Source organism: Myxine glutinosa, chromosome 10, assembly GCF_964187855.1.
Source record: "Myxine glutinosa chromosome 10, kmMyxGlut1.1, whole genome shotgun sequence".
Taxonomy (NCBI): domain Eukaryota; kingdom Metazoa; phylum Chordata; class Myxini; order Myxiniformes; family Myxinidae; genus Myxine; species Myxine glutinosa.
Genome location: NC_136270.1, coordinates 133,882,573 through 133,909,175, shown reverse-complemented (window position 1 = coordinate 133,909,175; position 26,603 = coordinate 133,882,573). Strand labels below are relative to the sequence as shown.

The window sequence follows — 26,603 nt, the reverse complement described above, 5'->3', positions numbered from 1 at the left end:
GTCGGTAGAAGACGGACGGTAGAAATGACAGAGATCTGCAATCTGGTGGTGAAAGAAGGCCGCATTCCAGTGTATTGGGAACTGAGTACCCTCGTCCCTCTATACAAGGGGAAAGGTGACCCTCTGGACTGTGGCTCGTATCGAGCGATAAAGTTATTGGAGCATGGAATGAAGGTATTGGAAAGGGTGTTGGAGAGGAGGATAAGGAAGAAAGTGAAGATTGACGAAATGCAGTTTGGATTTATGCCAGGAAGAGGGACGACAGACGCGCTTTTTATTGTGAGGCAGTTGCAGGAGAAGTACATGGAGAAGAGGAAGAAGTTGTTTCTTGGGTTTGTTGATCTGGAGAAAGCATTCGATAGGGTTCCACGCAAAGTATTGACATGGGCATTGAGGAAGTTAGGAGTGGAGGAATGGTTGATCAGAGTAGTGATGGCAATGTACAAAAGAGCGCGCACAACTGTAAGGACGAAGGACGGGAACAGTGGTGAGTTTGAGGTGAAGGTGGGAGTGCATCAGGGGTCGGTACTAAGTCCACTACTATTTGTAGCTGTGATGGAGATACTGCCTCGGAACGTAAAGGAGGGTTTTCCGTGGGAGTTGCTGTATGCAGATGATCTGGTGTTGATTGCAAAAAGTATGGATGGACTGAAGGAGAAGATGAACAAGTGGAAGGAATGTATGGAGACGAAAGGTCTGAAGGTGAATATCGGAAAAACAAAGGTGATGGCAAGTGGTAAAGCACGTGGTGAGGTGGAAAGAACTGGGAAGTGGCCGTGTGCTGTGTGCAGGAAGGGTGTCGGAGTGAACTCAATTCAATGTGCAATGTGCGCTGAGTGGGTTCATCAAAAATGTAGTGGTTTGAGAGGGTCATGAACCAGTGTGGCAGCTACATTCAAGTGTAAGGTGTGCACAGAGGGAGCTGCAGATGGAGGAAATGTTGAGTTGGATCTTGGAGACGGCGTGAAGCTGGAAGGTGTGAAAACATTTTGTTACCTAGGAGACATGCTGAATGGAGAAGGTGGATCACACTCGGCAACGGTTGCGAGAGTGAGATGTGCATGGAAGAAGTTTCGGGAAATGAGTGGCGTGCTGACGAGGAGGGGAGTGTCGTTGAAGCTGAAGGGAAAGGTGTATGCTGCATGTGTGAGAAGTGTTATGATTTATGGCAGCGAGACATGGGTAATGAACATGGGTAATGAACGTAGAGCAGCAAAGAAGGCTGGAAAGGGTGGAAATGCGAATGGTTCGGTGGATGTGTGGAGTATCGTTGAGAGAGAGGAAGCCAAATGATGAATTGCGAAAGATGAAGGGAATAGAGCCTGTGATGGATGCTGTGAAGAGAAACAGTTTGAGATGGTTTGGTCATGTGTTGAGGAACGATGAAAGTGACTGGTTGGGAAGAGTGATGGAAATGAATGTGGAAGGAAGTAGAGGACGGGGAAGACCGAGAAAGACTTGGCTAAAGATGGTCGAAGAAGAAATGCGGGCAAGGGGGTTAACAAGGGGAGATGCAGAAAATAGGGCAAAATGGAGAAGATTGTCATGGGGACCGCAAGGCTAACCCCTGCTCTTGCAGGGAAAATGGCCTTAAAATGCCTGTTGTTGTTGGTTTGGTCAAGGACGTCGGGTGGACTCGTGAAGGTACGTGCTTACGGCTTCTCCCCGACTGGCTCCCCGCGCCTGTAACGACGGTTGGCCATTGAATTGAACGCCTCGGAGTTAAAGCTTGTTTGGTCATCTGTGTCACCCTGCGGTGTTCACCAGAGGGTAGTCACATTGCAATATCATCGGAATGCAATGCTGTTGAGCTATGTGCTCCCTAAATATATTTCTCGTTTAAATCAACCCCCACACTCACACAAGTCCTCAATCCCCCCCACCCCCATGTTCCTAACTTACTCAATTCCCTCGCCCCAACCACAAGTCCTCAACTCGCTCCAACCTCAAGTCCTCAGTCCCCAACTCCCCACCCCCATGCAAGTCATCAACTCCCTCCAGCCCCCCACAATCCTCAAGTTCTCAACCTCCTCCCCCCCCCCCCCCCCCCAAGTATAGTCCTCAACTCCCTCCCCCCAGCCTCAATTCGACAACTCCCTTGCCCCAAACCTCAAGGCCTCGATCCTCCAACCCAGCCTCAACTCAATTTCCTCTCCCCAATCTCCTAATCTCAAGCCCTCAATCCACCTCTCTCCCCAAGTCCCCAACTGCTCCCTACCCCTAACTTCAAGTCCTGAAGTCCCTAACCCCATGCAAGTTATCAATTCCCCTCCATTCCTCCCCCCCCCCCCCCCTCAATCGCACCCCTAACCTCAAGTCCTCAATCCGCCACTCCATCTCCAAGTCCCTAACTCTGCCACCCAACACCAAGTCCTGAACTCACCACCCCAAACCTCAAGTCTTCAACTTCCTCCCTGCCCCTCCCGAGTCTGGTGATGAGGTCTGGCATTTATGCATCAATGACTGCTTGACATCTCAAACCTCCACCAATAAATTCACAAACTAATATGTTCTGTTATTTCAGAAACACCTGAAGAACTACATTTATCAGAACTGGTATACTTTCCAAAAATAGACACGAGACAAAAAGGTAGACAAATATTCACTTGCCACTTGTCGCTGTTCCTTCTGTCATCTCAAGACAAAACCAGTTTGGAAGGGAAATACAAATGAACCAAGATAGGCAAAACAAAACAACCAGTTGGTGTAGACTGCAGAGAGATGAAGGGGAAACTGTATTGGTGCGTTCAAGGAATCACACATCCATGAACCAATGATGGAAGCTTACCTCCAAAAGGATTCCCTGTTCCGATAGGCGAAGAAGTGCAGAATTCTGAATGAGAAAAGCAAAACCAACAATAAAAAGGTTAGTAAAGACAGGCAGACTTCTATGTACTCAAAATTGGTTTTTTCAACTGGAAATGCGGGAGCAGTTTGTTTTTCGTACGCTTTTTTGTATTCAAAGTCGAGGCGCGTGGAAGAGCTAGAACATGGAATGAATCAGGACATAACAGAACAAAGGAACAGGAGAAAGCTTGGACTTCTTTCCTTGAAGTCCTAGCAGTGTCCATGTGTTTTCTACCTCTCCCACCTCCCCCCTCCCCCTCCCCCCCCACGCCCTCTCCCTCCCACAGATCTCCCGATGTCCCTGTTCTCTACTGTTGTACTTGTGTGCGTCCCACTCTCTCCCCATCGTGTCTCCCACTCCCTTGATCATATGTTTTTTGTGTCAGTTTGTTTTTATGTGATTAATGTTGACTCTTACACGAGCCAAGATCTTGTGTCCAAAAAAAAAAGAAGAAGAAAAAAAGGGGGGAAGCACAACAGCAGGGTTGAGGGATAATATAGAGGACTTTGAGAAACAATGGATGTAGGGAAGAATGAGGGGTTGGAGAGGACGCATGGGCTGGACAAGATGGATAAACAAACTCTCAGGAAGGAAAAACTGGAAACTTGGAAAGAGGTTGGCTTGCAGAGGGAAGGGGAGTTAACAGGGGTAGAAAAGATCATGGTTTTGGGAATGGGAATGGTGGTCAACAGCTGTCTTGAAGCCCTGGAAGAAAGAATGAGACTGAATTGATTGAAGAGAATGTGGAATTTGGTTCCACAGGAGGGAGAAAAGAGGAACGAATGAGTGGAGGTGAGCAGTGATCCTGGATTTTGGGAGTTTTCCCAGAAGGGGGTTGATGACAGATGAGGGGTTGGGGGACAGAACATGGAAAGGGCACAATTTACAAGCTTTCCTCTCCTAAGTCTTCACATTCATGACAAATAGTCACGCAAACATACTGTTGCGGTTCTCTACGCCGCCCTTAATCCCCTTATCAAGGTGGGATTAATCCCCTTGTCTTTCTGGGCTTGGCGGAACCGAGACTTGATATGTCCCTCTCGGACACACGTGAAGTAGGGTTTCGGGACCACTTCTCGCTCGTACCTAATTCCCCGCGCTGCCCTGGGAGCGAGGAAACAAGCCTTACACGAACCACGTGTGGTTTGAGTACGCCAAGCGGATTGCGTACACGTGGTCCGCGTAGTTACTTAGATGTTGGAACCCGATTAGAGCGGTTCTACCCGTACCACGCTTAGCCAAATGAGGAAACCACAGGAACAGTCGAATCAGGAAGAAAGGAAGAACAAAAGGGTTTAATTATTTCCCACACGTATATACAAGGTTCAAGGACGAAGAGACACAGAAGAACCTTAAGCAGTCTTAACTTATCCCTTGGACAACGGGCCCGTCTCACACTCACACAGGGAATTGCAGATGGGTAGCTGGTCAGCCCACGCGTCGATGTGGTCGTCCAGAGGCGGCATCCGTCCGGCTCTCCACGGCCCCGGCACATCCCGCGAAGATGGTGGCAGGCGAAGGCAGGGACTCGTAGCGCGTCTCTCGAACAAAGCCGGTGATGGGGCGGAACGGCAAAGGGCGGACTTTAGCGCGGCTGGCGGTTACTCAGCCGTTCTCACTCGCGCGTCTCAAATTGCACTGTACTCGGTTTAGGTGCGTCTGGCTGACCCCCGCGTATCTGTACCGCTCTCGTGCAAGTGCGTGAAGTTCATCAACTGCCGCCAGTCCTCCTTTATGCTGTAGTCCTCCGCTTCAGTCCTTCAAGCCCTCCGATGCAAGTCCTGTCGAGGGATTTCGCGCAGCGGGTTTTATAGCTACGCCCCCCGAACCTTCTGGCACTCACTCGACCCTTCTCACCACGCCCTCTGATGCCACGCCGCCGTCACCACCTCCGAGCTCTGATTGGCGGCTCGTGCTTACTATCAGCGCTTCCGCCACTCCACCCTCGACTCCGCCCCGGTCCTCCTAGCCTGCCTCATGTTAACTCGCCCAATGATCAACCAATGTTTAGCAAAATGGATTGAGGCTACGGACATATGATTGTCGGTGGAAGTAGGGCCTATTTTCCTGGCTCTACTCAACGCAGAACTAACAAAGGAAAAGGACTAAGCTTACAAATACTAAGACATAACTATACTATCGCGAGGCTACATGTTGCTTGTGTGACTAACTATGGGGGCAAAGTTTAACCTTTATTAGGCTCACTTGACAAACTCAAAACCACAACGATACTTTGAGCATTCCTTCATTTACCACTTCTGTGAAGTTTTTTTTTGCTTCTGCTGAACATTCTTTCGTGTTTGAAGAAGAACCTTTTGCTCATCTATCTATATCTATATAATTATAAAATTGAAATCTTGCGTGTTTGTGTGTAACATTCGATCGGTCCGGGGGCGTGGCTTACCCCTTTGAGAGAGTAGTAATATCCACCATTTTATGAACTCGCATAGCTTTGAGGCCTGTTTTGTAGGCCCGTGGTGTCTTGCTCTCTCTCTCAGTTTTATTTCAAATCAAATTCGATATATCATTTCGTTTTTCACAGTCGCTAACATAGTTTTAGACTCGGTTGAAAAAAAACGGGAAGAAAATCCGATGAAAGTTTCCGTTTATAGAACGAAATGAATTCTGAAAGGCTTGTATCTTCAAGGCCATTGAGTCTGTTTCACGCCTTTATCTTCAATCTAAGTCGCCATCTGATTTCATTTTTATCGATGGTTTTAGACTCGGTAAATGAAATAATTGAGAACATTCACGCACACACGGGAAATTGCAGAGATATATTTTAAAAATCGCGCCACGTTGATATACGAAAATACACCGCCTAAAATAACAGGCATACAGTATATATCTTCGTCATTTCATTCAACATTATTACCCGGAAGTAAAATATGTTTCAGGGAATTACCGAGAGATATTTCTTCGATTTTTTTTATTATTTATATGCGCATACACTTTAAATAGGTTTATTTGAAATCTTTAATTTTCACAATGTAATTTATTTGTCATTTGATGATCGGCAAAACCATAGCACAAACACAATACTATTTGCAGGAAGAATGTCGTATCAACCCTCCGACGGCGCTACGGACGCGGACAACGAATCACACCTCACGTCTATGGACGCGAATAGCAACATCCGCACGAATCAGTCATCAATGATTTTCATTGACGCGCCTGGAGGCACAGGGAAGACGTTTCTTATTAACCTGATTCTCTCTAAAGTGAGAGCGAGTGGAGAAGTTGCCCCCTGCGGTGACCTCATCTGGCATAGCTGCTACCCTCATGTCTGGTGGAAGAACAGCGCACTCAAGGTTCCAAATCCCTCTGACACCGAGGGAAGATGGCGTATGCAACATCGATAAAAATTCCACTATCGCAGACCTCTTTCGAAGTACAAAACCCATCGTGTGGGATGAGTGTCCTATGATCAGGAGAGAGAGTTTCGAGGCTGTGGATCGCACGTTGCGTGATGTATGTGACAAAGACGAGCCTTTTGGAGGGATCTTGACGATATGCTGTGGTGACTTCCGTCAACGTGATCGGAGATAAGGGCCGAAATCACGTGTCACAGGTAAGTGATTTAGAACGCTGGAGAGGTGAGCCTTATGGCTTGCTGGCCCAAATAATCTCCCTGATGATGTCCAGCGTTCGCTTTAGTTCTATTCTCATATCTATTCAAACTGACATTGACCCAACGGGTCATGGGTCGTCTAGGGGTAGCATCATCATCATCATTGGCTGAGGGGTCACATCATTGGCTGAGGGGTCACATCATTGGCTGAGGGGTCACATCATTGGCTGCGGGGTGGCATCATTGGCTGAGGGGTCTTCTCCTCACTGCTCATTACTAAAAACTGCTCTTCTATGTGAGGATTGATAAATAAAAGCAATTAGAACCAGTAAATTTAGTTTTATATGGCATTTTGCCTCTCTATTAGAAAGTGTGAGAAAATTATATATCTTCACCATAGGTTGACCTTTGACCCCCACTGTAACCATGGTAACCCCTTAATTATATATTAAATAACATTGACCCAACGGGTCATGGGTCGTCTAGTAAGATATAAAAATGTGCAAAACCTTCAGCTTCATACAATGTTTGAATTATTGACCAGAAGTCTCAAGTAAGAACCAAGCAAACCAAATCAAGCGACCGATATTGTGAGATTTCCATTTGGAAAACATCGAAAACGAAAGTGATAATGAAAAGGAATGAGAGAGCCGATTTAAAATAAATACAAGAGTCTTATGGTACAGCCAGATCCAAAATATCGCCTTGTTTGAACCCATTTAAAATGAACAGCAGAAGGCTCACCTGAACAGGAATTCGCTTTCTCTTCTTACAATTGAGGTGAAATGGAGCTCCAAAAAACCTGTGAGATGAAGCAAAATTAGAAAGTGTCAGTTTCTTCTCTGTATCTGACAAATTTAAAACCAAGTACCATCCATCCAAATTTAAAACCAAGTACCATCCATCCAAATTTAAAACCAAGTACCATCCATCCAAATTTAAAACCAAGTACCATCCATACAAATTTAAAACCAAGTACCATCCCTCCAAATTTAAAACCAAGTACCATCCCTCCAAATTTAAAACCAAGTACCATCCATCCAAATTTAAAACCAAGTACCATCCATACAAATTTAAAACCAAGTACCATCCCTCCAAATTTATAACCAAGTACCATCCATCCAAATTTAAAACCAAGTACCATCCCTCCAAATTTAAAACCAAGTACCATCCCTCCAAATTTAAAACCAAGTACCATCCATCCAAATTTAAAACCAAGTACCATCCATCCAAATTTAAAACCAAGTACCATCCATCCAAATTTAAAACCAAGTACCATCCCTCCAAATTTAAAACCAAGTACCATCCATACAAATTTAAAACCAAGTACCATCCATCCAAATTTAAAACCAAGTACCATCCATACAAATTTAAAACCAAGTACCATCCATCCAAATTTAAAACCAAGTACCATCCATCCAAATTTAAAACCAAGTACCATCCATCCAAATTTAAAACCAAGTACCATACCTCCAAATTTAAAACCAAGTACCATCCATCCAAATTTAAAACCAAGTACCATCCATCCAAATTTAAAACCAAGTACCATCCATCCAAATTTAAAACCAAGTACCATCCATACAAATTTAAAACCAAGTACCATCCATACAAATTTAAAACTAAGTACCATCCATACAAATTTAAAACCAAGTACCATCCATCCAAATTTAAAACCAAGTACCATCCATCCAAATTTAAAACCAAGTACCATCCATCCAAATTTAAAACCAAGTACCATCCATACAAATTTAAAACCAAGTACCATCCATACAAATTTAAAACTAAGTACCATCCATACAAATTTAAAACCAAGTACCATCCATCCAAATTTAAAACCAAGTACCATCCATCCAAATTTAAAACCAAGTACCATCCATCCAAATTTAAAACCAAGTACCATCCATCCAAATTTAAAACCAAGTACCATCCATACAAATTTAAAACCAAGTACCATCCATCCAAATTTAAAACCAAGTACCATCCATCCAAATTTAAAACCAAGTGCCATCCATCCAAATTTAAAACCAAGTACCATCCATCCAAATTTAAAACCAAGTACCATCCATCCAAATTTAAAACCAAGTACCATCCATCCAAATTTAAAACCAAGTACCATCCCTCCAAATTTAAAACCAAGTACCATCCATCCAAATTTAAAACCAAGTACCATCCATCCAAATTTAAAACCAAGTACCATCCATCCAAATTTAAAACCAAGTACCATCCATCCAAATTTAAAACCAAGTACCATCCATCCAAATTTAAAACCAAGTACCATCCATCCAAATTTAAAACCAAGTACCATCCATCCAAATTTAAAACCAAGTACCATCCATCCAAATTTAAAACCAAGTACCATCCATCCAAATTTAAAACCAAGTACCATCCATACAAATTTAAAACTAAGTACCATCCATACAAATTTAAAACCAAGTACCATCCATCCAAATTTAAAACCAAGTACCATCCATACAAATTTAAAACTAAGTACCATCCATACAAAGTTAAAACCAAAACCACAGTATCATCTCAACCCCGATCGAATGAAGATGAATAAGTAAATGGTTAAATGAATGAAAAGCAAGATGGATAGATCGATGGATGGATGGACAGACGGACAGATGGCCAGATGGAGAAACGGCCAGACGGAGAAACGGCCAGACGGAGAAACGACCAGACGGAGAAACGGCCAGACGGAGAAACGGCCAGACGGAGAAACGGCCAGACGGAGAAACGGCCAGACGGAGAAACGGCCAGACGGAGAAACGGACAGACGGAGAAACGGACAGACGGAGAAACGGACAGACGGAGAAACGGACAGACGGAGAAACGGACAGACGGAGAAACGGACAGACGGAGAAACGGACAGACGGAGAAACAGACAGACAGAGAAACGGACAGACGGAGAAACGGACAGACGGATGGATAGATAAATGGATGGATAGATAAATGGATGGATAAATGGATGGAAAAAATGGATGGATAGATAGATATAGAGGTAGCTAGATAGACAGATGGATGGAAAGATGGATAGACAAATAGATACATCGATGGATAGACGGACTGGACAGACAGACATACAGACAGATAGATCATTTTGGTTGTTTGATCGATAAAGACAAAGACATGAAATTAAATAAATGACCTCAACACGTTATTGTCATTCATTTCATTCATTGCCCTCTGCAGAGTACGAGGGCACGTAACCAATCCTGAACATTGTGATCTCTGAAAGATTACCCCTGAACAGGTTGGGAGTACTGTTAAGGTAGCCAAGATACCAGCACACAAATTCACGAAATATGAAGTGATGTACCTTCTGTAATTTGTTTTGTTGGTGGGAGGAAGATTCATCATTTTCCATCTTAATGTGAAAAAGGTCTTCAGTATTCTAGTGATAAAACGAAGGGAAAGTAGGAAAGACATGTTACTCTGCACAGTTATGTCATCATTCAATATTAAACTAGAACGGCACTCAGTAGAGAACATACCTCCGCCAGGTGAACAGTTTACGTTTTGTATCCGAGTAGACCAGAAAATCACAATACAGAATCACATTTCATCAAAATCAACCGTCCATTCCGTGTCCTTCCTCAAAACGATCATTCATTCATTCATTTTTTTTCTTCTTCTTCAAACATGGAAAGAACCTTATAAATCAGGCAAGCTTGTAATTCAATCAACACATTTTTTTGTTCCAAGTGAATCGATTATTAGCTTTTCAAACAAGTAAATTGATTATTACCCCACGCGCTCGAAGCAAAATCTGCGGTTAAACGGTTGGTTCATTTTGTTTGTCTGTCTGTCTGTCTGACGACTTTGTATTTTGTATTTAACATTGTATTTTGACCACAAATCAGAACATGAATTGGAAAACGAACCTGCCGTTTAGCAGTACTTTCTTTTTTGAATACAGATTAAACTAGAACGCCACTCAGTAGAGCGCATACTCCCGCCGTGGGTTTAGTTGGAATAATACGTTTTGTTTAACATCCCCTCTCCCCAAAACAATAAATGAAAAAGAAAGTAGGCCCAAACTGTCAGATAATTAATTTTGATATATCTCGGAATTAGAGGAGAAAAACATCATTTAAGAATAAGAATAAAAGCTTTAATGCAGTAAAACAGAAAAAATCTTTCCCAAAAAAATCTCCCAAAAAAATTCCTGGATCCGGAATAATATCCTGAGCTTCACCAAAAACTAATCAATTCTTCCTTATCCCAAGGGCAATCATCCCACCAACTTTCATCCAAATCCGTTCAGAACTTTTCCAGATATCTTGTTCACAAACACACACACACACACACACACACACACACACACACACACACACACACACGAATGCATTACTCACTGGCGGGAGTACTCACATAAAATCGTTTCGTTTTATGTTTGAATACATAAAATCTTGCTCGTGTAAGACCTAACACATAAAATGCATAACACATAAGCAGAAACACCCATGAAACATATAATAAAGGAAGCGGAAGACAAGAGGGGGAGAAAGAGGGAAGCACATCAATAGTAGAGAACAGGGACATCGGGAGATCTGTGGAAGGGAGAGGGCTGGGGTGGGGGTAAAGGGGGGAGGGGTGGGGCGGGGTACACGGGATAAACAAGATGGACACTGCAAGTACTTTCAGGAAAGAAAACGGAATTTAAAGGAGGTGGATTTGGGGTGGATTAACGGGGGTAGAAAAGATCAAGGTTTTCCATGGGGGAAAATAAGATAGTGGTGAACAGCTGTTCTAAAGACCTGGAGGGAGGAGTGGGATTGAAGAGAGTGCGCGAGTTTGTTCCAGAGGCAGAAGAAAAGAGGAATGAGACAATGAAGGTGAGCAGAGAGTCTTGATTTTGGCAGTTTCACCAGAAGACGGTTGCTGGCAGATCTTGTGCGACCTGCAGGAATATTTGGGGGACAGCGCCCAGAGAGAGCTGGGGGAGCAAGGCCTGAGAGGAGTCGAGAGAAGACAGAAAGACCACCAACCTGCCTGCTATGAGTGAGTGAAAGGCCCTCGGAGTTAGCTTTATCGCGGGAGATTCCAATGATTCTGAAAGCTTTGGTTTCAACAGCGTGAAGCCGAGCTAGGTGTGAAGTAGGGGCACCAGCCCAGAGAGGAGAGCAGTATTCCATTGAGCTGCGGATGAAAGCCTTGTATGTGGTGAGGAGCTCAGATGTGCCAAGGAAGGACTTCGGAAGGAATGGTGATGAGGCTCAGTGGTGACAGTGTGACTAATCAGCTTGTTCTGATATAACCGTGGCGGAGGGTGAAATGAATAAGAGGTGTTGAGTTAATTGTTAATAGCACATTAAATAAGTGTTTCCCAATCACACTGATCATCTTTGACAATGCTTTAAATGCACGTTTGCCAATAGGCCCATTACTGGATTTTGTTGCAGGCCGTGACCACAGTGTTGTCATTCTTGGTATTGCCCTCGCCGGAGGAGAGGGTATTGCATTTGAGTCCGTTTGTTACTTGCAAAATCGAAGATTTTTCAAGTATATTGGTCGGTTGTGTTTGTGGTTCTGTCTGTCTGTCTGTCTGTCTATTTGTCACCGGCCTACAGGTCACAATTCAAAACCGATCGTCACGAAACTTCACGAAGTTGTATAGGTCGTCGCAATTGAGAAGCCTGTTGATTTTGAGGTCAAAGGTCATCTGCAGGTCAAATTTCTAAAATCGCCATTTTAAATTCGATTGATTTGAAAATTGAATAGCATTTGTATATTGAGTCATTAAATTGGGAAATGAAGTATTTTTGAGGTCAAAAGGTCAAAGGTCAACTCGAGGCCAAATTTTCAAAAACAATTTTTATCTGAAAATCCGTCAATTTTCAACCGATTGACTTGAAAATTGAACAACATTTGCATATCGAGTCACCAAACTGGGAAACATACTATTTTTGAGGTCAAAAGGTCAAAGGTCAACTCAAGGACAAATTTTTAAAATAATCAATTTTCATCTAAAAAGCTGTCAATTCTCAACCGATTGACTTGAAAATTGAACAGCCTTTGCATATAGAGTCAATAAATTGGGAAACATACTATTTTTGAGGTCAAAGGTCAACTGCAGGTCAAACTTCCAAAATCATAAATTTTCATCTGAAAAACCATCAATTTTCATCCGATTGACTTGGAAATTGAACAGCATTTGCACATTATGTCACTAAATAGGAAACCCAACTATTTTTGAGGTCAAAAGGTCAAAGGTCAGCTGCAGGTCAAACTTCAAAAATCATCAATTTTCATCTGAATAAACCATCAATTTTCATCCGATTGACTTGGAAATTGAACGGCATTTGCACATTGTGTCACTAAATAGGAAAACCAACTATTTTTGAGGTAGAGGTCAAAGGTCAACTCAAGGTCAAACTTCTAAAATCATCATTTTTCATCTGAGAAAACGTCACTTTTCATCCTGTTGACCCGAGCTTTGATCAAGATCGTAAATTCTAATATTCATGAAATGGACAATTTGCTGTATCAATTGAATTATTTTCTTGGGGGGGGGGGGGGGGGGGGGATTTTGGGGGATATATATTTTCAAAATAGTGTATCGTGCTCGGCATGACGTCTTCTTGTTAGTCTGTTTGTCTGTCTGTTTGTCTGTCTGTTTGTCTGTTTGTCTGTTTGTCTGTCTGTTTGTCTGTCGGTTTGTCTGTCTGTTTGTCTGTGTGTCTGTCTGTTTGTGTCTGTCTGTTTGTGTCTGTCTGTTTGTGTCTGTCTGTTTGTGTCTGTCTGTTTGTGTCTGTCTGTTTGTGTCTGTCTGTTTGTGTCTGTCTGTTTGTGTCTGTCTGTTTGTTTGTTTGTCTGTTTGTCCGCACAGAATAAATATGATTTTCTCTGCAACCGTTGGTCCGATTGACAGGAAATTTTCACCATAGGTGCAAATCCACCTGTGTAATTTTTTATGATAATTATGACATCATAGGTCACGTGGTTTGGTCGCCATCTTGGAAAAACCGAAAACTTTGCACCTCTATCTCCGAAAGCGCTGAATAGAAAAAATTGAAACATGGCTTATTGTAAGGAACTCTCCATGGGGAATAAAATATGTTAATGATGATGTCATAGGTGCCTCTATTATGACGTCATAATTCAACAAGTACAAAACTTCATTGATCCAGATGAAATTTATTGAGCATAATCTAGGGATAAATTCGTGAAGAAAAAAAAAAATGAATGATGTCATCGGACACGTGATTCGGCCGCCATATTTGTTTTCACACAAAATCCTTAAAAATCACTGAAAACACATCCTGGCAAGGGTCTGCAATCTCTGATTGCTCTTTCTTGTTTATTTATGTCCTACAACCGATACAATTGTACGACATCACATTGTTCCTAAAATCATGCCAAATATACCAGAATAGTTTGCTGTGGATAATACATGAAACAATAAACAAACAAACATTCAAATACACACTTGAACACACCTCTCAATCAGGAGCAGATTTATGGAGTCAACTTTCTTGTCGGGTTCTATTAACTCAACAGTTGGTTCTGGAAAACAAAAACAATGTCAATTCAACAATGTTTAAATGGTAGAACATACCAGTTCAATTCAGCACAGTGACCAGATCAATGGATATGCTCATCAGCTGCTGAAGGAGTTTCTATTGGTTCACAAGTTATCAAGTGACCACTATATTCGTCATCTGTGTGCGTCTGTGTCTGTGTGTCTGTCTGTCCGCAGCATAACTACCCGATGATATCATCGGATCTTGATGAAACGTGGGTGGGAGGTTGATATCATGATCTGGTTGTGTCCTGCCTTGAGTGGGAGTATTGCGCCCATTGTGGGCGGAGCCAAGCCCGAAAAAGATGTCTTTTTAGGGGCTAATCGAGTTCAAGCTACATCTTCTCCTGAGGGGGTTGGGGGAATCTGACAGGGGTTTCGATATTTGGTTAGGCCAATGTCATGTGTCTAGCCCCACGGAGCTCGATTTTTCCTTTTTTTTCTTCATTTTATTTATTTATTTATTTTAAGTTCATTTTTCACCTTATTTTCGGTATTGTGTAGATAACTAACCTCATAACTGATTATAGATTATTTTCTATCTCAGTTCAAGGTCACCAACCTTCGTTTTGACATTTCCGGGCCTGGCCTGTCCGGGCCTGTTTCGGTTACAGTCCGTCCTTTGTCATTGAATACCGCTCGCTCATGAACCATCGTCGTCTCCTGCCTTGTGCAAAAAGGTAAATCTCGCAAAGATGGATTTTTGGAAATTGACAATCCATCCAATTTGATCAAATCTATCGAAAACTTCAACCCATCCAATTTGATTAAATATCCATTTTTTACACGAGTTCCCTCACAAGGAACTTCAACACAGGAGGAGGCCATTTGGCCGATCAAAACCTGTGCTCAGACTGCCATCCTAAGGTTGTTTGTCCTTGCTCTATCCTTTTTAAATGCTCAGTAAGGAAGCAACATGTACCATTTTAAAGTCTTTGGTAGGACTCGGCTGGGAAACCGCTGACCCCCCACACTTCGACCCCCCCACTATAACCATTGTGTCACCGAATCTGGTAAAAGTATTGTTATGAATTTGGTAATGCAACATCTAGAGCTAGGTAGATCTGAATAGGTAGGTATTCGGCTGTCGTGACAGGGACTCTACATGTAATAAGTTCTTGATGTTTAGGCGTTTGTCGGGGTAAGATGTATGATTGTGGATCTACCTGGAGGTCCGAGTGTTAAATAGTGAGGGATTAAAGGTAACGCCCCTGTGAGTATCACCTAGTAATCAAACCTTTGTCCTTTATGGCACTGCAAACCACATAAACATTAGTTAGGTCCTTAGCGCAACATTAAATAATCCCCTTTCCCTGACAAGGACTTCGTATTAAATTGACAGGAAACCAGGTCAAAAACACCACCACAATTGGCCGCCACCGTGTACACCTCCAAAGGCCTACAAACCTGGCCGGCACGTGTTATGCCAGGACCGCAGGGTCGCGTAACGGGGGAGATGTCAGGAGTCGCGGGAGGCTTTGATTGGCTGAGGAGTGCGCAATGGGACGTCATCGGCCACCAATATAGGCGACGGTCGGACGCCATTTCAGGAGTTGAGTTGAGTCCAGAGGAGTTCGCGGAGTTGAGTTGAGTTCGTGGCAGGCACTGGCAGACGCAGGCAGGCACCAGAGAGTTGAGCGGTGGTGGAGAGTTGGAGAGGACACGCCATTCCAGTCGCAGTTCGAGTGCAGTTCGGGTTGTAGGGAGTCGCAGGAGACACACGAGAGCACACCCAGTTGGCACTGAGCAGTTCGTTGGCACTTGGCTGCCAGCACTCCCGCGTCGAGTCGAGTGGAGTTGAAAGGAGTCCTTCCTGTCCCTGGTCAAGTGGAGCCGCTGGCCTGCGTCGGACGCGTGGTGCTTGGAGCGAGGGGCCTCGTGGTGTGCGATCGGGCCGGAAGGAGCGGTGCTGGACACCAACAATACAAGACGACAAAGACAGATAAGCCCGATCTCCGCGTATATTTTGAACGACGGGACGTGTTATTTTTGTGATTAATCTCCCTCGTTTGTGTTTGCTGTCAGTCGTGTGGGGACGTCCCGATTTAGGTTTATTAGAGTTATTAGATTTACCGGCGGGCTTTTTCACTGGCTTTACTTTTCCTAATAAACCCTTATATTACTTTTTGTACATAATATCTGAACGCAGTTTTCCTGGGTGTTTGATTGTAATAGATAAGGTTGCGGAGCCTTCGCTGCGGCCCGCCATTCCGCGCGTTGGTGTTGAACTTGAGTCCGCCATTGAGTGTTCGCCTCGGGAGTTAAAGTCTCGCAAATCGGTCATCCGTAACTGTGGTGTTAATCACGGTTACGCGACAAGTGGTGTCAGGAGTGTAGGATTTGGACCCGTCGGACAAATTTTTTTGTCCGCGGCGAGACATCGACACGGTCGGACAAATTTTTTTGTCCGCGGGGAGACATCGACACGGTCGGGCGTACATTGCGCCCGACGTTCGAACGCAAAATTTTTTAGTCGAGGCGGAGAAATTTAATAATCAATCGGACAAACGGAGCGCGATATCGCGTCTTCGTCAAATTTAAATTGTTTCAGGAATTATTAAAATAAATACGCGCGCGGGGAAGGACCTTCCGAAAAGCGGATGTCGGAGGTCGACGAGATGGAAGTACGCAGCGAGGCCTCCGTCAGCGTCGGGAGTGAGCCGGAAATAGGGGAATTAGATGCAGAGGTGAGCCTTGGAACCTCCCTCGTCCCGAGCACCAACTTATCCCCCTCCCCCACCGGGGAGTCGGGAGCAGTAGGAACGGCCCCGACAACCGACCAGATGTTGGGTCAATTGCTTCGAAAAATTGACGGGCTGGAAAATAAAATGAGAAAGGAATGGAGGGAAGGAATAAAGGAAATGAGTGATCGATTGAGTATTAAAATTAATGGGGTGGCAAAAATTGAATCGGAACGGGGGGAAGCTAGATTGGGAACAGGAGAGAGTACGGCCCATGCAGATGTGCATGTTGCTCACGAGCAGGGAATTGCACCGGGAATGGCAAAATTGGGAATTGCACAGGGAATGGCAATTGAAGTAAATGGGGAGACTGCAGGTGCAGAGGTGGACGGGGAATGTCCACAGGTGGATGGGGAATGTGTACAGGTAGATGGGGAAGGCCTGCAGGTAAACGTGGAGTGTCCACAGGTGGGCGGGGAAGGAAATTTGGAATGTGAGAGTTGTAATGGGGAATGTTTCCCACATTCTGGCCTGGTTGTTTATCGGGACCGTGTGGATGTCACAACACCCCAACCGGGGGATGAATTTGAAATTGTGCAGCACCAGGGCGGTGGTGCGGAGCAAGAGGGGGTAGAGTTTTTGGGGGTCCATGCGATAGAGCCGGACCGGGTATTTATTGGGGATATTGATCAAAGCCTGGCGGGGCCAGGAATGATTTGTAATGATGAGGATGATTTGATCCAGCGGCTGGAGACCTGTGACAGTCCCATGGAGGTAGAGCTTGTTCAGGCCCAAAGGAGTCTGGGGGAAGAGGTGAGTTGGTTCGAGGAGGTGGTTGGAATGACCGAGGGGACGCTCACTGTACACTGCTATTTGGAAACAGAGGCTCCAAAATTGGACAACCAGTTGGGGGAGTGTGTTGGCTCCGGGCTGGATTTGGATCTTGGAGGATCGGGAGATAGAGCTTCTGGAGATTTGGTCCCTGTAGGGAATTTGGATCAACTGCAGGGAGGGGCAGAACAACCGGTGGTAGAGGTTGTTCCCTGCAGCTGCGGGTTGGCAATGGGAATGAAAATTTGTAAAATAAAATGTAAAATAAAATTACAATGGGAAATTGATTTGGAGCAGCCATGGTGGGGATTGGTCCCCGGGCTGCGGGATTTGGACATGGAGAGGTCATGGGTGATGGCCTCGGGCAAAAGTTGCCCCCTTCAAAATTTGGGTATGCCGGCCAGCTGGGGGGCTGTGATGGCGAGATTTGGACGTGGGGTCCAGCCTTGGGTGTCGAGGTACGACCTGGGTCCCACGGGGGGTCTGGTGGAGTGTGGCGTCCCTTGTCCGTCGGGGCGCCGTCCGAGCTGGTGGCTCGGGCCGGCAGGGTCACCGGACCCTGGTGGGGGTTAAGACCTCCAGGGAGGTCCGAGGTGGTTTCTCAAGCCTGGGATGGCAAATATTGAGGACCACTGGGGGGAGGTGTTGTGGGTCGCGCTTTGGTGGTGGCACCGCAGATGGCCAGCTTGGGACTGATGTGGTGACCACCCGGGCATGCGGCCTGGCACTCTCCTCCAGGGACTCTGGGACAACCAGCATGTGGTGACCTGGCATGGTGGTTGGTCTATGGACGCGGGTCAAACCGAATGGACAGGGATGGAGATAGCCTGCCGGACAACCATTGGGGCATCTGTGGAACGTGATGGTGTGAGCGACCTTCCACAGATGCTCCGTTGTGATTTATGGACTCTCGGGTTGGGAAGAGAGCCATGGGGATGTGAATCGGGAGATGTGTAACGCGCCGAGCATATGGGCCATGCTCGGCTGGCATGTGTATGGCAAAGCATCCTTCTTTGGTGAGGTGAGTGAAATGTGACAAATGTTTGGCATGGGTAATCTGTGGGTTAGATGCAAATTTAAGGGTGGATTGTGAAATGCCATGGTGGACACTGTATAGTGACGCCATTATTGATCCAGGTGTGTAGACCAAAGTGTTGGAGGCTGTGATGAAATTAATAGGGTAGCAAGACACAGCTTTCAACTGGTTGCGGGGGCAACTGTGCTGATATTTGGGACGCGGGATGATGGGGATGTAGTTGTGTAGCCTGAGGGTCAACGTGGTGCTGTGCGTGTCCGAGGTGTGTGGACCATGTCTTCTGGGTGGGTCTCCTGGTGGAGCATGGCTGTTGACTGGACCTTGGTGTGGTCAAGTGTGGGTGAGCACTGGGGGGGGCTGCAGTTCTGTAGTCGGACTGGGGGATGATGGGGAGGTGCAGGGGACGTGGCTGTAGGGATGCCACGCACTGCGACCGTGCCCCCCAGGGCCGAGGTTGTGTGTGCGGTAGTGTGTGTTGTGGCAGCAAGTGCTCACCACATTGGCCAGCTGGGGCTGCTGCAGCTGTGTTCCTCGCAGGGGGGCCGAAGGATGGATGGTGGGTCGCACCCTTATGGACACTCATGGGCCATGTTGGCGTTTTGACTGCTCACCTTGTCCCGGTGACCCTTGCACGGTAGAGGTGCAGAGCTGTCGTGGCCACAGGTAGTTGTGTAGTGATGATCACCGTTGGATGCGGATCCACATACCTGCCAGTGTAGTGGGGACAAAAGAGAAATTTGGAAGGATTTGGTAGGCCCAATGTGAAATTTTGGGAATTGTATGGGTGGATGGCACCTTTGAACCTGACCAACCTGCAACTACCTGCACTTGAGGTGAGTGTTTTGAGGAGTACTGTCCCAGGCTTCAGGATTTGCTTTGGGAAATTGGGGACATGTAAATTGGAGTTGGGAGGCGGGTGAGAGTGATGACATGGCCGGTGAGGGGATGGAATGGGAGCCACAGTGTCTTGTGGGTGGCGTATGTTTTTGTATTGTGGTTACGTGTTTTGATGTGGTCGTGAGAGTGGAACCTGGAGAGTGTGTGATGATTATTGGAGATAATGAGGGGTGATAATTGTGCTTTTGGAAATGTGCTTTTGGGAAGATGTGATGGTTTAAATGTGAACTGGGGGAATTTCACATGTAGCAGGCCATGGCAAGCCTTGTAACACCTTTTACACCATCTATGGAATTGTACTGAATTGTGCTGAGTTGTGTGGAGAATTGAATGGCAGCGGGGGAGGAAGTGTGTTTTGGGGACCATGGGTGGGGAAGGTGTGTGTGTCCGCAGGTACAGAGCAAGCTCTGAGGAGCGATGCCTGCGGGCCCCCCTCTGCGGCAATTACCCCTGGCAGCCGGTGGTAACTGGAAATTGGAGCTCGTCGGTGGAGGGTCTGGTTGGGCGCCGCGGGGTGAGGAAGTCCCCCGGTGACCCGTGTTGCTGCGTGAAAGCAGGAGGCAAAGGAGCCTGGTGTGTGTGGAGACCCTCACCGGCGAGGTAACGGCGGAAAGGGGCTGTTGGGCTGTCACGGGGCCAAGAGGTAAAGGGGGGGGGGGGGGGGCAATGAACTTGTAAGTCGGTTGACTTGTTTTTGGGACTGCGGGCACCACAGCCTGATGCGCCCCCACCATCTTTTTGTGCGGTACCTCCCCGCTGCCTAGTTGAGGAATGCACACACACGTGAATGACATCAATGCCATGGTCCTGCAGGGGGTGTATTGGGAATAAGTGCTTTGTTGATTTTTGAAATGCCTTGATGACCTATGGAATGAGAATGAGTGGTTAAGGGGTCTGTGTTGCATGAATGTGGGCGAAATCCACCGAGCCGTGTCACTCACCTGTAACATCTGGACAGGGCCCGTGGAAATTTAGTGGGATGCATTGGGGATGGCCCCGCAGGTAAGGTTGTGTCTTGTGGCATCCACCGGGGGACGCGGTCTGTAGACCGGGGTATGTACAAAGGTTAGAGTTTTGAGTTTTGGAAAGATGGTTAAGTTTTGTGGTTAAGTTAGTGTTGTGTGTTGTTGTTTCCTCCCTCCACAGGAACAACGAAGAAGATGTACATACTTGCATGATGGTTAAGGGGTTCAGCATGTTAAGGAAGTGTAGGTAGGTAGTCCGACTCACTTCCCACAGCCCTTCCTGATTTATTTCATAGGTTAATTAAGTGTGTGACAGTAAGTGTTAAGGCTGGAATGGTAGCCCTGCGGTGAACCTTGCAGGAGCTACGGTTCCAGGGGGGGGGCTGTGTTATGAATTTGGTAATGCAACATCTAGAGCTAGGTAGATCTGAATAGGTAGGTATTCGGCTGTCGTGACAGGGACTCTACATGTAATAAGTTCTTGATGTTTAGGCGTTTGTCGGGGTAAGATGTATGATTGTGGATCTACCTGGAGGTCCGAGTGTTAAATAGTGAGGGATTAAAGGTAACGCCCCTGTGAGTATCACCTAGTAATCAAACCTTTGTCCTTTATGGCACTGCAAACCACATAAACATTAGTTAGGTCCTTAGCGCAACATTAAATAATCCCCTTTCCCTGACAAGGACTTCGTATTAAATTGACAGGAAACCAGGTCAAAAACACCACCACAATTGGCCGCCACCGTGTACACCTCCAAAGGCCTACAAACCTGGCCGGCACGTGTTATGCCAGGACCGCAGGGTCGCGTAACGGGGGAGATGTCAGGAGTCGCGGGAGGCTTTGATTGGCTGAGGAGTGCGCAATGGGACGTCATCGGCCACCAATATAGGCGACGGTCGGACGCCATTTCAGGAGTTGAGTTGAGTCCAGAGGAGTTCGCGGAGTTGAGTTGAGTTCGTGGCAGGCACTGGCAGACGCAGGCAGGCACCAGAGAGTTGAGCGGTGGTGGAGAGTTGGAGAGGACACGCCATTCCAGTCGCAGTTCGAGTGCAGTTCGGGTTGTAGGGAGTCGCAGGAGACACACGAGAGCACACCCAGTTGGCACTGAGCAGTTCGTTGGCACTTGGCTGCCAGCACTCCCGCGTCGAGTCGAGTGGAGTTGAAAGGAGTCCTTCCTGTCCCTGGTCAAGTGGAGCCGCTGGCCTGCGTCGGACGCGTGGTGCTTGGAGCGAGGGGCCTCGTGGTGTGCGATCGGGCCGGAAGGAGCGGTGCTGGACACCAACAATACAAGACGACAAAGACAGATAAGCCCGATCTCCGCGTATATTTTGAACGACGGGACGTGTTATTTTTGTGATTAATCTCCCTCGTTTGTGTTTGCTGTCAGTCGTGTGGGGACGTCCCGATTTAGGTTTATTAGAGTTATTAGATTTACCGGCGGGCTTTTTCACTGGCTTTACTTTTCCTAATAAACCCTTATATTACTTTTTGTACATAATATCTGAACGCAGTTTTCCTGGGTGTTTGATTGTAATAGATAAGGTTGCGGAGCCTTCGCTGCGGCCCGCCATTCCGCGCGTTGGTGTTGAACTTGAGTCCGCCATTGAGTGTTCGCCTCGGGAGTTAAAGTCTCGCAAATCGGTCATCCGTAACTGTGGTGTTAATCACGGTTACGCGACAGTATAGAGGGGCAACCTGTATTTGAACTGAGGTCCTCTTCATGTGCATTCAAATTGCTCAACCACTGTGGTGTACCCCCAAAATATTCCAGAAGAAAGATGGATCTCCCATGACAGTTATTGCGTAATAAGCTCCTAATCATGCAAAAATACACCAGTTGTATGCACAGATCTCTCCATAAGTATTGGAACAGTGAAGTCAAATTTGTTATTATTACTTTATACTCAAGAAATTTGGATTTGAGATCAAAAGATGAATATGACGCAAGGGCAGAGAAGGTCATCTTTTAGTTCATGATATTTCTACTTATATATAGTGTTGTGGTTTTGGAATAAAAGATAATTCCCCCTCATATTGTACACGAACTTTCCCTGTGCCCCGTGCCCTACGCACTGCGCTGTATTAATCGCGCGCTCGAGAGGACGACCCGTGCCGGGCCACAGACGCGCGATCTCCTCCTGCCTGCCTTCGCCTGCATACGTGCCGTGAACATCCAAGAGCCACGCCGGGCGAGCTGCCCCGGAGCGACCGACGGCAAAGCGCGTTTGGTGCGCGAACGTCTTCTCTTCTTCTGCCCGTGTGCGTGAGTGGGTCCTGTGTCTGGGTATAAGTTAAGATTGATTAAGCTTCTGCTCTGTGTCCACTTTCCTTCATCCTGATCATTGTAAATAATAATAAATCGTGTTATTCCTTTGATTTGACCGTTCTCGTCCCTTCCATCAATTGGCTTCGCATGGTACGAATAGAACCGCTCGAATCGGGTTCCATAAACGTAACGGCACGAGTCACATGATACGCATACCGCTCGGCGTACTCGATTAAGCGTGGCTTGTGCGAGGTTCGGTCCCCGCTTTCGTGGCAGCGTGGGTTAAAGGTACGTGCGACGTTGACCCGATACCCTTTTTCATGTTTGCTCCGGAAGTGGCGATTCGGCCTCGTGGACCTGAAGACCCAGGGGGAACAAGCGTTACGCCTAGGTCCCCCGTCGGGGAAGTGATGTGAGTTGACAAAGTGGAAGACGCAGAAAACATGCTAAGTGATATTTTGCTCACAAGGTTCAGACATAAATGGAGGCGGCCATCTTGGATTTTGACGTGGTGACCCAATTTTCAACAGCGTTCTTCCTTTTGCCTAGATACACCCACACACCAGATTAGAAGTTGGTACTTCGCTTACTTTTCAAGATATTCCGCTCACAAGGTTCAGACATATATATGGTGACGGCCATCTTGGATTTTGACATGGCGACCCAATTTTCAACAGCATTCTTCCTTATGCGTGGATACACCCACACACCAGATTAGAAGTTAGTAGTTCGTTTATTTTTCAAGATATTTCGATCACAAGGTTCAGACATATATATGGTGGCGGCCATCTTGGATTTTGACGTGGCGACCCAATTTTCAATAGCTTTCTTTCTTATGCCTAGATACACCCACACACTAGATTAGAAGTTGGTACTTCGCTTATTTTTCAAGATATTCCGCTCACAAGGTTCAGACATACATGGCGGTGGCCATCTTGGATTTTGATGTGGCGACCCAATTTTCAATAGGATTCTTCCTTATGCTTAAATACACCCACACACCAGATTAGAAGTTAGTAGTTGGTTTATTTTTGAAGATTTTTCGCTCACAAGGTTCAGACATCCATGGCATTATACATACATGGCGGTGGCCATCTTGGATTTTGACGTGGGTTGCACCCACACACCAAATTCGAATGCGGTCCATCGCTTCCAAACGCCCGCACGCACGCACTGACATACGCATGCACACACGGACGGACGGATGGAGGGGGAAAACCATTGTCCCCCTTTTGCTCCGCGGTGCGACGGGGGACAAAAAAGGGGTTTAATCGCCCCCTTTGTAACGGGAACGGGCTTCGGGAGATCTGCAACAATATTTTACCATTGAGGAACAATAACACTTTTTATGTTCAGTCCCCTCATTTAGGTAGTCATAAGTATTGGAACAGATTAAGATGAAGTAAATTAAGTCGTATAATAGTTAGTATTTGGTTGCATATTCCTTGCATGTAATAACTGCATCGAGCACGTGAGCCATCGACATCACCAAACTTTTGGTATTTTCCTTTGAGATGCTTTGCCAATCCTTACTGCAGCCATTTTCAGTTGTTGTTTGTTTTGGGGGTTTCTGACTTTAATCTCCTCTTTAAGAAGTGAAATGCATATTCTGGCAAAGAATTGAGAGTGGTCGGTGTGTGCTGCATGCGCCGCATTCCTTCTCCTGGATATCCCACATTTTGTTGTCCAAGGAATGTTGTCGTTCTTCAATGGACACCATTCGTCATGAAACAAATGACTTAAGTGACCTGTCCTGATTACATCGATTCTTATGTTAAGCTCATTGTGTGTGAAGAGGTTAGCTGAGCCATGTTATCACAAAATGTGTTCCATCTTTTTGATAATTAAAAAAACATGGAATTTAATAAGATAACGAAATTGCTTAGTAGATACCATGTAAACCTGAAGGCAAATATGGCAGTGGGGATGGAATTACTTACTGGCTGTCTCAAATAACCACACGGCACCGAGTTCTTCATCATAACATGTATGATTAATTGCAAAGTTTGGAAATGTTAACAAGAAATTTGCTGCTGATGGTTTAGAAAACAACATCCATCAGCAATGTATTGTAAATGAGACCTGAGCTCTGACAGGTCAAGCTCTTTTTGCCTTTCATACCCAGGATGCTTTGCCAGATCATTGTGATTAAGCAAGTAAAATCAACGTCATTGCTTGAATTCTTCACACACACAAAGAAGTTTAAAAACGAACCATTTCCGTCGATGTAATTTGAGAGGCAGAAACAGAGGCGGACGATGAATGGAGGGAGCCCATCCATCACGGACCCATTCTGTAGAGACAAGTGTTGCACAAGCAGGTAAGAGGACCACAACCCTTCCCTTTTCTCCAAACTGCACAGCGATCCCACCACACGTATCCAAAACTATTTAGATTTGACAACAAGGTTATAATATAATACCCGAGCGACTTTTGATGCGGCCATGAACAATGCAATCATGTGGGATGTTCAACAAGTTACTGATGCAAAGAACGACGATGCCTGCAAGTCAGGATAATCCAAGAAATGGAATTTTTTTCCTTTTTCAAAATGCAAGGATACATGATCAGCCATGAAGATATTTATTAATTCATTATTGGAACAGATGCATTGTTCAGGGTGCTCGCGTACTCATAGCGAAAGATACCATTGGATCTTTAATGTCCACTGACTAATGTCAGCTGAGGGACACCCAGTTTAACGTCCTTCTGATGGACAGCACACAAATTGATGAACCACCCGACCTGCAAAATGCAAGGAGATAACAGGTTTTTTTCTCGGTCGAGATTCAAACACAGGCTGGACAGGTGAGTGTGCGTACCTCTAGGCCAGAAACCAAGCAAATTGGGAGGTTTAAAATTTCACATTGAAATAATGTGCAAGAAAATTTTCAGGTCACCTTATCAACAAACATTCGTCATGAAACAGAGTCGAGGTAGCTAAAGTCGAGGTAGCTACTTTAGGGAGCTAAAGTAAACCATACAAAATGCCTCAAGATAATAAACACATTGCTTTGAAGGCTCTTCCATCATGATTTGGTTAAAGCAGGACACTCACCTGCAATCCACCCTCACATGAAAGGAAGAGGCCCTCTCGTATTCAAGGCTACGTGAGCGCGATGACCAAAGAATCACCAACACCAGAGTGCTGATCACCTGTGATAGAATAATGGCAAAACTTCCAGGATTCACAACCAATTTCCACTAGTGAGGTTGCACTTACGACACCTTAAGAAGCACGATGACAGGTGTTTCAACTGACATGATTATTTTTTTGCAAAATGGAAATCAGAGTTGTTGTTCTCCCTTGGAATCAAGTTTTCATCAGAAATTTTACCACCGTCTGCCAGTGCATTTTAAGAATTTCTGCTTGAATATCCAACTTTCCGAAATTTTTGGCCTCGTCAATATCTCCATCATTAATTAAATGGAATTTATATATGAAGCATAAAGATAGGCAGACCTGTTGATAAATTATAACAAACCTAGTATGCTAGCAATTGTTGACGACAAATCAAACACAATGCTAACATAAGGAACTGCGTTAATGCGTGAGTTTACATCGTGAAATTATTGACACTGTATGTTAATTAAATCCTTGTGAAAACACTACTGGACAGCAATTCAACTCACCTTAACAACCGTGAAGTTCAAACGAAGGTCAACCAAAACGTTACCACGATCCTCACATTCCCTGAGAACAGACATTTGAGAATGCATTATTGGACACACCAAACACTTGCTGTGAGTATTACCAACACTCAACATATGTATGTATATATATTGTTGTGGATATGAGGACTGTATATTTTTTGGATTGTGTGCTGTACTATTGTGATTATTGTTTATTCTGTGCCTCCTGCCTCCGGAGCTGTGTAAAGACCAAAAGGGCGTCCCATAGTCCACAAGCATACACGTCAGCCAAGTAATAGAATATACCTGTTGATAGTTATCTCTTATTCTGTGTATTAGTGTAAGGCTGTGT

At 45.5% G+C, this 26,603-nt stretch overlaps 2 long non-coding RNA genes across 2 annotated transcripts in view; one reads left to right on the top strand and one right to left on the bottom strand.

The window, feature by feature from the left end:
* Window positions 1–26,603, top strand: part of LOC137433756 (uncharacterized) — a 160,891-nt gene that overhangs the window by 45,396 nt on the left and 88,892 nt on the right. The window lies entirely within an intron of this gene.
* Window positions 9,763–26,303, bottom strand: LOC137433557 (uncharacterized). The gene is made up of 4 exons (XR_010985648.2): window positions 26,252–26,303; window positions 24,833–24,911; window positions 13,859–13,925; window positions 9,763–9,810 (listed from the first exon to the last, which is right to left on the bottom strand). It is a non-coding gene; the product is annotated as an uncharacterized LOC137433557 (long non-coding RNA).